The sequence below is a fragment of the Podarcis muralis genome, chromosome 3, assembly GCF_964188315.1.
Source record: "Podarcis muralis chromosome 3, rPodMur119.hap1.1, whole genome shotgun sequence".
Lineage (NCBI taxonomy): Eukaryota > Metazoa > Chordata > Lepidosauria > Squamata > Lacertidae > Podarcis > Podarcis muralis.
Genome location: NC_135657.1, coordinates 115373910 through 115390881, shown reverse-complemented (window position 1 = coordinate 115390881; position 16972 = coordinate 115373910).

Here is a 16972-nt window from a genome sequence, read left to right as displayed (position 1 = left end):
AGTACTGTGTCCAGTTCTGGGCACCACAGTTCAAGAAGGACACTGACAAACTGGAACGTGTCCAGAGGAGGGCAACCAAAATGATCAAAGGCCTGGAAACGATGCCTTATGAGGAACGGCTAAGGGAGCTGGGCATGTTTAGCCTGGAGAAGAGGAGGTTAAGGGGTGATATGATAGCCATGTTCAAATATATAAAAGGATGTCATATAGAGGAGGGAGAAAGGTTGTTTTCTGCTGCTCCAGAGAAGCGGACACGGAGCAATGGATCCAAACTACAAGAAAGAAGATTCCACCTAAACATTAGGAAGAACTTCCTGACAGTAAGAGCTGTTCGACAGTGGAATTTGCTGCCAAGGAGTGTGGTGGAGTCTCCTTCTTTGGAGGTCTTTAAGCAGAGGCTTGGCAACCATATGTCAGGAGTGCTCTGATGGTGTTTCCTGCTTGGCAGGGGGTTGGACTCGATGGCCCTTGTGGTCTCTTCCAACTCTATGATTCTATGATTCTATGATTCCAAACAGATATCAAATTGGTTAGAGTATATCATTTGCCCTTGAGCAGTTGAAGTTGGACTATGGACTGGAGACTCACTAGTTACTCTGGTTGTTCACTAGTTGCACTACAACAAGGAAGCTGCTTTATAACCATGTTCTATTGCGGTGTTGCCCATGTGATGTGCTGGACTAGGACCTGGGAGGCCAGGGTTCAAATCTTCACTCTTCCATGAAGCTCACTGGGTGACCTTGGGTCAGTCAACATCTTTCAATCTAAATTATCTGACAGTGCTGTTTTAGTGAGGAAATGAGGGGAGGACTGCGAGGAATATAAATGTAGTAATAAATACAAATACCCCAAGTTATAAATTCTACAGGTATTTGCTATGTCCTTCTGCGTCCTACTAGAAGTTTTGTCTGGTGGATTTTCTTCATAGCCTTGTGATTTCTGGAGGTGTTTTGATGATGAGGATATAGCCCAAACCTTGAACATACATTAAAGACCATGCAATGCATGCTGCCTCCTCATTTTTTTAAATCTAGACATAGCATTTAGTTGGGTTACCTGGCTCTTCAACTGTTTTCTAATCAATAGTGTCTCTGAGTACATCTAGCCTGCATTTATCATCCGACTTAGATCATAACCAAATGACACAGAGTGGAGATACTTCCAGTTAAGTCAGTGGTCTCAGGACCTGATGGATGCAGAGTTGGTGCTGCAGGTGGATGAAGCCTTGCACATGCTTGCTGTGGCTGATGGAAGTTGCAGTTCAAAACACCTAGAGGGCACCAGGTTGGCAAAGATTGCCTTACGCTTGCTTGGAAGTCCTTTCTGGTGATTTCCTTCGTCTTCAGTTTTCTCTTTTCTCTCGGTTGTCTCTTCATCCTGTGCTCCTCCTTCTCCTTCTTTTAAATGCATGTTTACCAATGAACACGTTTAACCCAGATGACCACTGTCATTCCGAAAAGACCCAATAAACCTGCATTATAACCCAAGATGGTGAGATATGCCTTCAAATATTTCCCCTTCCAAGGAAAAATGAGGTGCACTTACTCTCACTGAAGACAGGAGATAAACTGCTTTTCATGGAAAGGGCTGCAAGATAGGATAATATGGTTTGTGTTAAAGAACTCCCCTTCTCCTATCCCTATTGTTAATCCTTATCTCCAAAACAAAATATTTCTGCCATTAAGCACATTCCCATAGCAGCAGCCTTTTCTTTTCCAGTGGCCAGCTGGATGCCAGTTTGGATTTTGCACTGCAGAGAGATCACTTTAATCTATTTCTATTTCCATTCCAAGAACACCATTTGTACGTTGTCCAGCTTGAAAATGTTAACCTGACACCATTGGCCATGATGAGCCATTTCTCTTCAAGTGGCAAGTTTCCAACTAGCTGCCAGTTGAGTATTTACGCTGGAATGTTTCCTCTGCACACCCAAAATATACTGTTTGTTCCCTTATAAAGTGCACATTAGCATGTTAAGCACTTTCCTGGCCCCAGGCAGGGCTCAGTCATGAGGGCCAATGCATGGGGCAGTTTATTATTATTCTGCAATGCATGTGGAAGTATTATGATAGGGCGGGGGGGATTAAGTTGCATGTCTTTTGTTTGTTTGTTTGAGACCTCAAAGGACATCATATTCAACCCTACTGCTCAGTACAGGAACTGCAATGCAGGATGCAACTACCGTATTTCTTCTCCTTCTTCTTCCAATTATTTATGAACACAGCTTTTTAGAACTTTCTCCAATTGTCTGTACTCTACAGCAAAGTTTTAGGACACTCATCTTGTTTGAAGTACATGCAACAGGCATATGAATGCAGTCCTTGACTAAAGACAATAAAGGGATTCCTAGGGGATTCTATGAAGGAGATTGCTATTACTTCCAGCAATACAATTTATGGTTCCTGAAAGAATATTACACTTTGGGCTGTCTTCCATAATTGAAATAAGAAGTTGTGGTTCATTTCTGTGATTTGGCATCAGGGATGTTATGTAGCAGGAAAGGGTGTGTTTCATGTACTTCATTTCAAGCGATTCCCAATAAAACATATCCTTTCTTTGTGCTTCTCTAGTAGCCGGAGGAAATTGGAGGCGAGGAAAAGAGTAAGACTATGACAACCTGGAAACATATAGTTCAGGAACAGAAAATCTCTCTCTTCCTCCTACTCAGAAGACTCTGGATTAGGTTGGGGAAAATTCTGAAAGCTGCAGAAGGGAAACTAGGACAACAACATATTTGTCTTTTCCACCTCACCAAATCTGATCTCAACAAATCCAGCGCATTCACTTTTTACAGCAAGCTATGTGAACTGCAAGTTTTTCACTAAGGCTCCAATCCTGAGGCTCTCACAGTATTCTGCTACTTCAAAGACCTTTGCAAAATATTCACATTACAAGAAAAGCACGTGTAGCTTACCTTTGTAGTAAGAACGGTGATACTAGTAATGGTGTGTTGACCATAGAGCCCAACCTACCTGTAATGGTTCTAGGGGTTGCTTGTGTGTAAATCAACGCCACCCTTGGCTGGTTGCCTGAATGAACCCTTTCTGTCTGGACAGCCATGCGCCCGTGGCTGTCTCAATCGCTGGCAGAATCCGTTAGTGGGCGTTTCTTGAACTTCTTCCAGCAAAGAAGCTTTTGACGCCTAGTCTCTGCCTATTTTCCCTGCACGGAAGCCTTCTGCGCAGGGAGGGTGTGGGCATCGGAGGACCCATGCTTTCCCCACTGGTTCCCGGCAAGGAGTCTTGGAGCCACCTCGCCGCTTCCCCCATCTGCCCCCCTTCTCCACTGGTGCTACGCTGATTTCCTTCCCCAGAAGATGTGCTGCTTCTCTCCCTCCCGGGACGCTCTCCGGAATCCCTCTGGAGCCCTCCCTCTCCCTCTGGCTCCAATGGCAGTTCCCTGACACTACCCCAATCACTTTCTTGGCATCCTGTGTACTTGGTTGTCAATTGTAAATTATTGTCCTTAAAAATGAACTGCTGCATCTCGGAATACAGGCTTCCCCCCCCCTTTTTCTTCTTTAAATGACCTTACCTGGTATTTTGTATGAAATGATTGTCACAGACAGCTTTGAAGGGCACAGGTGGTAGAGAGCTGAGGAGGCTTCCCAAATTCTTCAGCTGACTTCCTTCAAATGGTACATAGGTGTTTTAGGCTCCTGAAAGGTACACTTTTAATCAGTCAGTCATTTCAGTGGAACATTCAGTAGCTCATTATTACAATGGTACAGTGGTACCTTCAGTGGTACCTTCAGGATACAGACGCTTCAGGTTACAGACTCCGCTAACCCAGAGATAGTACCTCGGGTTAATAACTTTGCTTCAGGATGAGAACAGAAATTGTGCGGCGGCAGCGCGGCGGCAGCTGGAGGCCCCATTGGCTAAAGTGGTGCTTCAGGTTAAGAACAGTTTCAGGTTAAGAACGGACCTCCGGAACAAATTAAGTACTTAACCTGAGATACCACTGTACTGTATTTTTCGCTTTGTAAGACACACTTTTTTCCTCCTAAAAAGTAAGGGGAAATGTCTGTGCGCCTTATGGAGCGAATGTGTGGTCCATCACTGGCTCCCTTTCTGGCCCCGCCCCCTTGCCCCGGCCTCCATTGCTGAATGTTCTGCAGGCAGAGGCTGTTTGTTTCCCCAGCGACATGGGACTGGCTGATTAGATTATCTGTCTGGAAACTGTAGAAACGGCTCCCTTTCCTTTCCTCAAGAAGCTGCAGAACTGTGAGTTGAAGCCCATCAAAACAGGATTTTCCCCCTTTGCAAAGTATGCTCAGCAACTTTGAGTTGATCCTCAAAAAGGGGGCTTTTCCCTTTTGCAAAAGAAGCTGCACAACTTTGAGCTGATCCTCAAAAAAACGGGGCTTTTCCCCTTTGCAAAAGAATCTGCACAACTGTGAGCTGATCCCCCCCAAAACAGGGCTTTCCCCTTTTCATCCTCTAAAAACTAGGTGTGTCTTATGGTCAGGTGTGTCTTATGGAGCGAAAAATACGGCACTTCCATACAGGGTAAAGGACCCCTGGACGGTTAAGTCCTTTATATTGGATTCCCCCCTACCCTTTCCCATTATTGGTGCATCAGGAACATCTTGATTTAGTTGGAGGCAAGTGGAGTCTGCCACTTGGATGCCTAAAGGAAAAGAGTAAAGCAGAGAGTATCAAATCCACATTAGCAGCTTCAAATCCACAGTAAACTTCAGTGTGGGTGAGCCCATAGGTCTCAAAAACCAAAATGAAACAAAACAACAACCCTAAGCAGTCTTTTTTGAATACTTTTAGTAAGTTTGACGAACATTAAGCTGGACTCAGATAGTATAAATGCAGCGTATCAGTATGTGCTTGGAGTTAAGAAACCAAAGCAAACAGCCCCGAAGTCTGTGAGAGATTTGGACTCCAAGGAAGGGAGAAAACCAAGTGCTTTTTGGAAGAAATTTAGTCACCGGGGGAAAACTGTGAGTGTCTGCAGAAGGATAATGGGCCTGAAAAAGAGTGATTGGGAGACTGGGAAATAACATCAGGCTCACAGAGAGGGAAAAAGCTTCGTGGCTGGAGATAGGCTTTGGGAACTCATAACTGAAGAGGCCTGGGGCTAATCTTTGTTTGGTTTCTCCCTCCTCCCCCTCTGTTTGTTTAGCTCAATCAGATTTCCGAGCAATTAGTAAAATATCATGCAAATATTTCCTGGGAGACTGCATGTGAATAACTTTAATTTAGCTGAACATTTGTCTCATTGCTGCAAAATTCATCTGCTGTTTGCATTAACTTAATCTGTTCAAATATGGCAACCTGAGTTAAGGTTTTTTAGAATGCATTTATGAAACAATTTCATAACTTGTGCCCTGTCCCTGGGAGCATACGTGAGGATCTTTGATTACATGGGGACTAGAAGCGAATGGATGCAGTACCATTTTGTCAATAACTTCCAGTTGGTTGAGAATAGTTCAATATATCCCAGCTCCTATAAGGATAAGGAGATTGCAGTTCAACTGTCTCAATGTTTCCTCCTTACTCATATAGGACACCTGTCTTTTTACCTATTATCCCTGAAACTTCCTCGCAGAACACCTGTGTGATGTTCCTCATCTCACATCCTCAAAACACACCTTTCCCATGAACTCTTTAGCATAATTTCTACTATGCTGTGCTATAATTAAGTCTATGGCTGCATTTAGACAACACTTCATTCCATATTCCCAATTTTCCCTTGACTGATAATTTCCACATTTTATGTGATCATTCACATGATGTAAAAGGCTAGTTAACTCTAATGTAACTTGGGTGTTCGTTTCTGCACTAATTGCTTTCAGGAAAAAATCTGTTTGCAACTACCTTAACCCAGAAAATGGTGAGAGTTGTGTGCTGTAATTCCCTGGTCATGTGATAAAATTGGGGGTTGCCTGAAGGTGCCATTGCGCCCCAGAAATAGAGGAAATCTTCAAAACCAATTACGCCAGCTCTAGGTCTAGATTACTTTAAACCTCAGACAAAGAGACAAACATAAGGGAATCTGATTATTATACCTTTAATCAGATTAGGACAATAAATACATATGGTGAGAGTTTGAGTTGGAATGATGGCCTTAATGAACAAACTAATACTTTCGCAAATGAATGTACAACTCTGCCTTAGCTAAATTATAACTCCTTTACTCCTCTGGAGAGCTCAATCAAGAGAATTTAGAGTACTTCTACAGCTAATAGACAAGATGCATATGAGGTGGTGGGTGTTTATTGCTTTTACACATCATGAAAACAGCTTTCAGAGACCATCAAGCTGAGCTGATCCAGGGACCAATTTCATGCTGTGTGAACACTCTAAAAAAGAATGGTGTGGCCCAATAAATCTATCTAAATATCCAAACTTGACTTTAGTAAGAACAGCAGCAGCAAAATAGAGTTTGGGTTAATATTTTGTTGACTAATAAGAGTTTCACATTGCTGACTTAAAACCTAAAGCATTTTTGAATCCACATCAACGGACGACGACATACCAGAGCTGCGTTTGTAATTGCCCCAGAACTGATGACCAACATTGATGGTCTGCTTTTGGCTGCTTAATGAATTTGTAGTCAAACAAGCAAGAACATATATAAACAGAAGATGTGGTACAAAAACATATAGCTTGCCAGTGGAGCCCTGGAACTCAAATGCTCCATTACATTATTTGTTTTAGGAGTGCTGAAGGAAACTATAATTTATACTTATATTTAAATCAACTGCAGATGTTTTTCCTTTTAAATTATGCAGAGCATTTATGACATTGACAATTCTCTCTCTCTGTTTTTAGCAAATGCATCTGAACACCATTGCAGAGAACTGGAGCTGTCTGCAAAAAGGGTTGCATGGAGTATTGCACTGGATATGTTCCCTAGAGCAAAGGGTTGAAGTACAGTGGTACCTCGGGTTAAGTACTTAATTCTTTCCGGAGGTCCGTAGTTAACCTGAAACTGTTCTTAACCTGAAGAACCACTTTAGCTAATGGGGCCTCCCGCTGCGCCGCCGTTGCACGATTTCTGTTCTCATCCTGAAGCAAAGTTCTTAACCCAAGGTACTATTTCTGAGTTAGCGGGGTCTGTAACCTGAAGCGTATGTAATCTGAAGCGTATGTAACCCGAGGTACCACTGTAGTTGGCTTTAGTAAATCTAAGCGTAGACAGCAGTGCCACATTTTTTACTTGATGGCCACAGTAGCATTGCAGAAAGTGACACTGTGGTAGCCATGCCACCTGGCAGGGCACATTCTTCTTATATATTTTGTCCATTTCAGAGTAATGTATGGCATTTAAATCAATCAATGATATTATATAAGGAAGCCAGCCATCTTTTACTGAGTCATTTTCAAATCATGAGTGTAGCCTGTAATTGGCGATATATTATTGGATAAAGCAGAACATGAAACAACTCAAATCTCACTACAAAATGAAAGCATATATGACTTATTTGGAGAATCCAACAAAAGAAAGATTATGTATGGTTCAAGTGATGATTATGCAGTGGGCGATGTTATGGCTTTGAAAGGGCAGTTTGCTGGTAGAACACATTTCAGGTATGAAAACCTCTGGTAGAGAACTGGGTTCAAGACCACATTCTGGTCAGGATAATTAAGAGTACACTGAGTCCAGCTGACCCAATTGTAATCAATGGGCTTAAACTGGCCTTCATCAGCCTGGTGTCCTCCGGTTGTATGGGACCATGACTCCCATCAGTTTTGGTAATTAGCTATGCTGACAGAGGCTGGTGGGAGTCCAAAAAATCTAGACGGTTCCAGGTTCAGAAAGATTGGCTTAAACCGACCTGACTCTATGCTGTTGTGCAGTGGTCATAATAAAATATAATATTTATACATGTTCATACTGCTGATTCCTATGGGGCACACATGGTGTATGTCACCTCGAACTCAAAGCCGTAATCCTTGGCTTGGTTTCCAAGAAAAATATGGAAGTATGGATTGGTGGAGGGTTTTTATTTTTGAGAGGGGAAAGGTGCTTCCCCAAATTGAAATATGACAGCAATTTGTAGTTCCCCTGTAAATGTTCCAAAGATCGTGGTCTTAAAGAGGCAGTTTAAGAGCACAGCACAAGCTGAATCAATACAAAGTTGTTGTATGTACATCACACAGAACACTGCACATTTCTGTGTTACCTACAGCAGCTTTAGCAATAAAAACAATCATTTTATCAGAGTCAAATTGAAAGCATGCATATGCCACACACAGGCAGTGATGCTTTGTACACTGACATAAAAGCAAATTCCACTGGCATCAAGGCTTCCAAGTAAGCACATTCTGGGTGTGAAAAATCTTATTTGTGTGAGTGAAAGATTTCCCTCCCTGTTTCCACCTATTGGATCAAATTCTAACTACATCATTATTTGTGAACATTCCCCATTTAAAGTGAAAGCAGCTTGTCCACATGTGCTCACGATGATCTTTGAGCAAAGGGTATTTTGCAAGAAAGAGCGGGAAGATCTATCGCTTCTGCTGTAATAACTGTCTAACACCAATTCTTCTTGTCTGAGAGACGCTTCCAAGTTAGGTAAAAGATTGATGTTTGTATTCATTATCCGTAAAACCACATAATGGCCCCAATTCCGCTCCCTTTTATTCATTTTTACATTTTACTCTAGGAACCATATTAGATCTGAAGCCGCTTTAAAAGTGATTCCCATTCCCCAACCCATGTGTTGGTTTATCTAGGTGCTTCTTGTATGGGTTTCCATACAATAAATGTAAATCAACTGTAAATCAAACTCTTCTGACAAAGAAAGATCTACTGAGGGAGGTTCACATGAATTGCTTCAAGCGTCAAAATAATAATAATAATAATAATAATAATAATAATAATAATAATAAGAATCATAGAATCATAGAGTTGGAAGAGACCACAAGGGCCATCGAGTCCAACCCCCTGCCAAGCAGGAAACACCATCAGAGCACTCCTGACATATGGTTGTCAAGCCTCTGCTTAAAGACCTCCAAAGAAGGAGACTCCACCACACTCCTTGGCAGCAAATCCCACTGTCAAACAGCTCTTACTGTCAGGAAGTTCTTCCTAATGTTTAGGTGGAATCTTCTTTCTTGTAGTTTGTATCCATTGCTCCGTGTCCGCTTCTCTGGAGCAGCAGAAAACAACCTTTCTCCCTCCTCTATATGACATCCTTTTTATATATTTGAACATGGCTATCATATCACCCCTTAACCTCCTCTTCTCCAGGCTAAACATGCCCAGCTCCCTTAGCCGTTCCTCATAAGGCATCGTTTCCAGGCCTTTGACCATTTTGGTTGCCCTCCTCTGGACACGTTCCAGTTTGTCAGTGTCCTTCTTGAACTGTGGTGCCCAGTACTGGACACAGTACTCCAGGTGAGGTCTGACCAGAGCAGAATACAGTGGCACTATTACTTCCCTTGATCTAGATGCTATAGTCCTGTTGATGCAGCCCAGAATTGCTTTGGCCTTTTTAGCTGCTGCGTCACACTGTTGGCTCATGTCAAGTTTGTGGTCAACCAAGACTCCTAGAGAAGAAGAAGAAGAAGAAGAATTTGTAGTCTAGCCCAGGACAACTCAAAGTGATTTACAACCAACCTATTAGAAAGCATGCATGAGGGAGTTATGGGGCTACACTGGCTAGCCTTTACCCTCATGGTGATTGGCCCAGGATTTTCCCTCATGGGAAATTTCCCCTCTATGCACATACATCAGTACATTCATAGGGCCCATTCACACTCCCACATACCTCCAACATTTCTTCTATGAAAATAGTGACAACCTAAATAATAATAATAATAATAATAATAATAATAATAATAATAATAATAATTGTACCCCGCCCATCTGACTGGGTTGCCCCAGCCACTCTGGATGGCTTCCAACATATATAAAAACGTAATAAAACACAAAACATTAAAAAACTTCCCTTATATAGAGCTGCCTTCAGATGTCTTCTAAAGGTTGTATCTCCTTAGCTTATCTCCTCAGCTTGGGTTGGGGTGTCACATAACTCCATACCCTCCAACATTTCTCCGATAAAATAGGAACATCCTAAGGAGAAGCAGAACATTCCAGGATCAAATCAGAAACTGGGATGGCTTCTGTAAATCCAGGACAGTCCCTGGAAAATAGGGACACTTGGAGGGTCTTCTGCCATGTTGTGTGTTGCGCTACAATATGGTGCAAGGGCTAACCTCATGTGCTTTCTGCTGAATAGTGAAGACCTCTAGGAAAACATACTTCATTATTCTCAACAGCAAGCAGAACAATCGTATCCTTGCCCAGGGGATTATCAGGGCAGTAAAGCCGCTGGAGTATTTGAAGCACTGCTAGCGTTCAGTGGTCAGGGTGGCAGATCAGAGGTCATGTTCTTGATTCTTTTTTGCTGTACCAGCACTAGGGTAGCATAGCAGAGGGGCCTGAATCAACCCAAATAAAAGTGAGTTGAGCTTGTCTGTTTTAAATCAGTGATGCTAAGTTCCACTTGGAGAAAGCACCTTCTCTGTGGAAACACACCAGCTGTAAAATGCTCTTCCCAAAGAGGTTCACCTTATTACCTTCTCAGAATCAGGGCAAAGACCTTTTGGTTTTCACGAATGCTCAGATACAATTTTAAATTGTGTGTCAACACCGTTTTAAATCATATTATGCAACATTACTGGGACTGTGGTGTTCGTTGTTGTATATTTGTCCTACTCTAAATTTTAAGCAAATAAACGAAATAACTAATCTTGCTGATTGTTCTATGTTTTTGTGTGTAATTCACTCTGGGATGACTGACGGGCAGTCTAAAAATACTTATAATGAATAAATGAAATGGCCACAGCTTATTTAAGCCCTACAAAACTCAATGGGACTTAAGCATGACTTTTGCGGGACTAGGGCTTAGGACTTGGGTAGGGAAACTAAGGCCCGGGGGCCGGATCCAGTCCAATCGCCTTCTAAATCCGGCCTGTGGACGGTCTGGGAATCAGCATGTTTTTACATGAGTAGAATGTGCCCTTTTATTTAAAATGCATCTCTGGATTATTTGTGGGGCATAGGAATTCATTCACCCCCGCCCCCTCCCAAATATAGTCTGGCCCTACACAAGGTCTGAGGGACAGTGGACCCTGCTGAAAAAGTTTGCTGACCCCTGGCTTAGGAGGTCTGGAAGCATAAAACAGAAGAGACAGGTTGTGTACTGATGCCTCTGCCTAAGCACACAGGAGACAAAAGTTGCACAGAATTTTTCTTAAGTCTAATGTTGAGCTGCATTACACTGTGAGTGCCATGAAGACCAACTCCCAATGCTCTATAGCAGGACCATGAAACATGTGGCCTTCCAACTCCTTTCAAAGTCAAGATGGCCAATAGTTAGAGAGGAGGGAAGTTCTCCATTTCTGCTCTAGGGGCCCTTCCCTACAGACCTTATTCAAATAACCCCATTAACCTTGTTTGGAAGTTTCTCCTGTTCTACAAGCTGGTTTTAGGCACTTAGATCATTAGGCTGAAAGCATTTCTAAACTGGTTGATTTTGTGATCTTGTGCATATTCTTGGTTTTAACGTATCATGGAGCAAGAACTATTTTGATGGTGTTTTCAAATGTGGCCTTGCCAATGCACAGAATCTTCTTCATCCTGTTCCCATGACATATATGCCAACTACACCTTTATATTATCGTGTGCTATTGCTCCCAATTGGTCTTTTGAGGCGGAGGTTGCAGGGCTACATGTAGCTTGCTGGAAGTTGCCAGGCATTTATTTTAAAATATGGATATTATTTGTGAACAGAAATGAAGCTCTGAGATCATTTGCACCACAAACACAAGCAGATAATTTTGCTCAGATTTACACACAGATATCCATTGGGTAAGATCATTATTGTCACATAGCGATTACTCAAGCATATTGCTGGATTGGGAGAGAGGGTTGAGATTCCTCTACATTGACTAAGTGTGGACTATAAAAAGTGGATGTGAACCGCATGACAAAATCTGCATCGAAAAGAGATGAATTCCTACCCCCTAGACAAATCAACAAAGAAAAAGAAAGAAATGACGTGAATTTACTAAAAGGCCAACTGTGCAGAAGGGCTGGTCTTGATTAACACTTGGAGAGATCTGTGTGCCTTTTTCTTCCCTTTTGGAAGTTAAGAAATGCAATGGGGTCTCCTGCAACTCTTGAAATATTTTTGAATTGTGGATTTGAATCCCTTTTCTCCTAGACAATTACATTATTGGCAAAGTGTGATGAATCTGCCAGAAAGGGTGGCACAGCTATACTGGGGTGTAGGGTAGCACAACAAATGGTAAGCCTCTCCTACCCTATTTGAAAACTCAGAATCTGAGCTGGCCTTTGGAGAGGAAAGCCAAATATGATCACATGGATGCATGGCTGTATTTTCATACCTGACTCGGTTCACCTACTTAGATACGGAGTCATTTTTCATCTACCAAATATGGACTGTGTGCAATAAATAATATGCACAGCAGCATAATAAATAGACAATATAAATTGCATGTATGTATTTATAGTGGCCCTTGTAGACTTCAAGCAGCACAGTCAAGGCCAAAGTGGCATTTTCATTTTTAAAAATCTGATATTCTGAATATGGACATCAGATTACAGCATGGTTTCACGAGGTATTGATATACAATCTGCTCACCATCAGATAAATTATGGACAAGGTCTTTAAGACTTATATTTGAACAGACAGGAAGAAGTAAGAAAGAGTGCTTTGTTCCATCTGCATGGTCTGTTGCCCAGCCTCAGCCACAAAAGATGTCTTGGTCATATTAAAGGCTGAAATGCCCATATCAGTAGCTAGCATCTAACTCATTTGACTGTCACAGCTCTGACTGAGGCAGACCTAGTACAGTTTAAACATAGACCCAGGGCCAAAGAGCCGCCCTGACATAAAACTTCCAAAAGACCCTCTGTGGCAGCAAGAGGACTTTGCAGTTGTGAAGAAAAGCCACAGACCGATATGCTGCAATATTGTTCATTCTATCCTGCTGCCACTCAACACAGTAGGCAGAGGCTCTTACGTGCAGTAAATAAATAGTTATTCAGGCAAGTAACAGTACACAGAGCTCAGGCATCACAATTCAGGACTTCAGGAATAAGCCAAGAAGCTCAGGGCTGGATGGAAGCTATGAAGACGTCCCAACGAGTTCTCACACCCCACCAACCAAGCTTTTAAAGATGAGGCACGGCATACTGACTCACAACACTTGTTTGCCCTGTGGAAATGTTAGCATTGCAAATGCCCAGAATAGGGAGCACCTGGTTTGTTTGCTGTTTAAAAAATTATTTATACTTTTCATTTTACACCAAACATAGATTTAAATTATTCCACACACCATATTTTGGGAGTGTCTGGTTTTAAGTGACAGGACTGTGCCTTGCTGTTCAGGCTTCCGTTCAGTCACTGATGCTTCCTGTACTGACTCCTCCCTCAGCTGCTCACAGCTAACTCCAACATCCAGTGAGGCTCTCTGCCCACAGAAAGGTCAAGGGAAATAGCTGACACCCTTTCTTCCTCTTCCAAAGTGGCTAAAATGGAGGCGGAAAGAGGAGCCCCCACCCTCCAAGTTTCCCATCATTCAGGCCCTCTCACACCTGATTCTTCCTCCTCCTGTGTCAGGGCCTGCCAGTCCAGACCCCATCCTGACAGCACTGTGGGTCTCACAACACATTTCCCATCAACAATCTACCATTCCTGGGTGGCACAGCCAAAGTCTCCAGCATGCCAGATGCCCAGCTGCAAGCAAAGTATGACCAAGCCTTAGACAGGGTTCTGTCCTTCTTAGAAATGGGAGTTGTTGTAATTGGGTTAATGTAGTATAAACACTGACAACTGGGAAACACTGGCCTGTGAGCGCTCCAGTTGGAGAACAGCCTTGACCAAAGGTGTCATGGGCTTTGAAGACATTCGAATTCAGGACACAAGGGAGAAACGTGCCAAGAGGAAGGCACGCCTGGCAAATCCACACCGTGATCAACTCCCGCTCAGGAACCAATGTCCCCACTGTGGAAGGACGTGTGGGTCCAGAATTGGCCTCCACAGTCACTTACGGACTCATTGTTAAAACCCTGTTTATGGAAGACAATCTTACTTGGCTACAAGTGATTGCAAAGAAGAAGCAGCAGCACTAAATGAGGATTGGCTCATGGGCTAACTAGGGTGGTGTAAATTCAGAATAATCTTCTGAACCCATTTCATTATCACACCAACTGGGCCATGTGAACTGGCCTTCAAAGGAGTCTGCGTTAGATAGTGGATAACCATGACTCATTCTTCTCTGTACATGCTCTGCCTATAATGCATGTGTGCAGCCATAACTGAGGTTTGTCAGAGCTTTTAAAATGCAAATATTATTCACTATTGGAAAAAGCCCTGCTTGTTTCAGCTCATTGAGATTCATGCCTCAGTACAGATCCCGCAAGCCTGTTTAAAATCATGTAAACATATGAGAGTGCATGCCTAAGGATGTCAAGCATCTTAGAATATGGGAGGGATATTCTACGTATCCCCGCGGAGCATTATTTGCACTTCACTTCATTTACTTTGGAAAAGAATAGCACTTTGGAATGGTCATATCAGCTGAACTCATATGCTTTGACTAGGAGCGGGCGGAAGGAGTGAAGATCACTCTTGAATAGCTAACTTAGGGCTCGTCCATACTTGGCAGCAAAGTGCACATTTTAGTTGTCCGTTTTGACAGCTGCCTGTCCTGACATTCCTCACACCCACCTTATTATGGCTCCCCATATCTGTTCCTTTTCATGTCGCAGTGTGAAGTGGGCATGTGAACTAGAGCATACTGAGGCCCCATTCACACCATTACATCGAAAGCACTGACTATAACACCACTTTAAAACAGTCATTAGTCTCCCCCCCCCCGAAAGAATTCTGGGAGCTGTAGTTTGTTAAGGGCACTGAGAGTCCCAAGGCCACAGTTCCAGCATTCCTTCTTAAGAGGGTTTGATTGCTCAACCATTCAGGAAATTAGAGCTCTGTGAGGGGGAATAGGGGGTCTCCTAACAATGTTCAGCACACTTAAGTGAAGGGACCCCTGACCATTAGGTCCAGTCATGACCGACTCTGGGGTTGCAGCGCTCATCTCGCTTTACTGGCCGAGGGAGACGGCATGCAGCTTCCGGATCATGTGGCCAGCATGACTAAGCCACTTCTGGTGAACCAGAGCAGTGCACGGAAATGCCGTTTACCTTCCCGCCGGAGCAGTACCTATTTATCTACTTGCACTTTGATGTGCTTTCGAACTGCTAGGTTGGCAGGAGCAGGGACCAAGCAACGGGAGCTCACACCACCACAGGGATTCGAACTGCCGACCTTCTGATTGGCTCTGTCCTAGGCTCTGTGGTTTAACCCAAAGCGCGTCCCTACTGCTTTTTGTCTACTGCGTAGCAAATCGTCACAACTTGTAAGGTTGTGCTTAGGCATTGGTTAACAATTGGTTGGAGGAGGGGTTAGGATTGGCTGGGCCTGCCCCTCCAAGGTTGCTGCGGAAAAGGAATTCCGTTAAAGGAATCCAGGGGCTTGCCATGTTTTTGTCCGAATCCCTGGAATGGGGCTAAGGCCGGCAAGCCCTGGGGAGCATGCGGGGAGAGGTGAGGGTCTGTGCCTCAGCCCCATTTCTCCCCAATATTGCTTTCCCTTACTGGCTTTCATTGGTGTCCGGAAGTCAGTTCTGTCCCCAGGTGGGAGGACAGATAGTCTTAACCAATGCCTAAACAACCACTCACATTTATGTATTTCAATAAAGTTGTGGCCAAAATTATGCCAAAAACCTTAAACAAAAATTATGTGTGTGTTGTGAGTTATTTGAGGGGTGGCTTGGGGACCTTGACACACAACTAAGTTAGTCAATCAGCTGTTTCAGATATTCCAAATGGTTTGCATAGCCATTTCATTGAGGAACATGAATATTGAGAAGGCTGATACCAGCCCTTTAGAACTGATTCATAAAAACAAGCTGTTTTGCTGCTGTTAAATCAGCATTTGTGTTGTTACAATGCAGAAGACTAAGGCTGTGTACACACGGCCATTTACTTCAGTTCCAGCACACTCCCATTGCTGGTGTTTGATGCCAAGTACACATAACATTTGCCACAATCTGTATGTATCTGTACCTTCTTGAGAAATACTGCTGTACGTTGCATTTTCCCTCAAGCCAGCTTCCATCCAACTGGAAAACATAAGCCGTGGTGAAGCTGAGGTGTGTACATTTCAGATGGCTGTTGCACATGTGCAGATGAGCGTATACAGAGATCGCAGCTTCACTGATTGCAGCCATAATGTTGCATCCAAGATATGTCTTTTAAACATCTTTTAAACAAAATCCTGGCCGTCTCTTACTGCAGACCCATTTCATTGAGCCTCAGCTTCCACAGCCCCTGCCCACCATGAGCCGCCATTGGCAGGGTTGGCAGCAAACAGCAGCAGATATACTTGTGATAATATTTTATTATCTTGCTAATTTTGATGTTTTAAATGTGCATTTTATATTGGACTTCCTTCAGTTATGTTTTCTTTTGCAACGTTGAAGATAGCTTTTTTTTGTTAACTATGCTGTGTTAAATGTGCATTCTGTAGTTGACCTCCTTTGCAATGTTTTATTCTGAAATCTTTAAGACAACATTTTCACTTCCTGTTAATGCCTTGAATGTATACTTTATATTTGACTTTCTTCAGTGATGTTTTATTCTGGATTGTTTTAGTTGATGCTTTAATGTGTTGTAAACCACTTTGAGGTTTCTTTCTTTAAAATATAAAGCAGTATAGAAATAAATAATAATAATAATAATAATAATAATAATAATAATAATAATAATACATTTTCTCCTGTAGTTCTCTGGGCAGACAAGTATACAAGTAATGTAGTCTGAGGCATACTCTTAACCCCTTCTCTCCCCTCCCCCAACTCTAGTAAGTAATACAGTTCTACCTTACAGGTTTGTTGTAAGATTTAGCATGGCA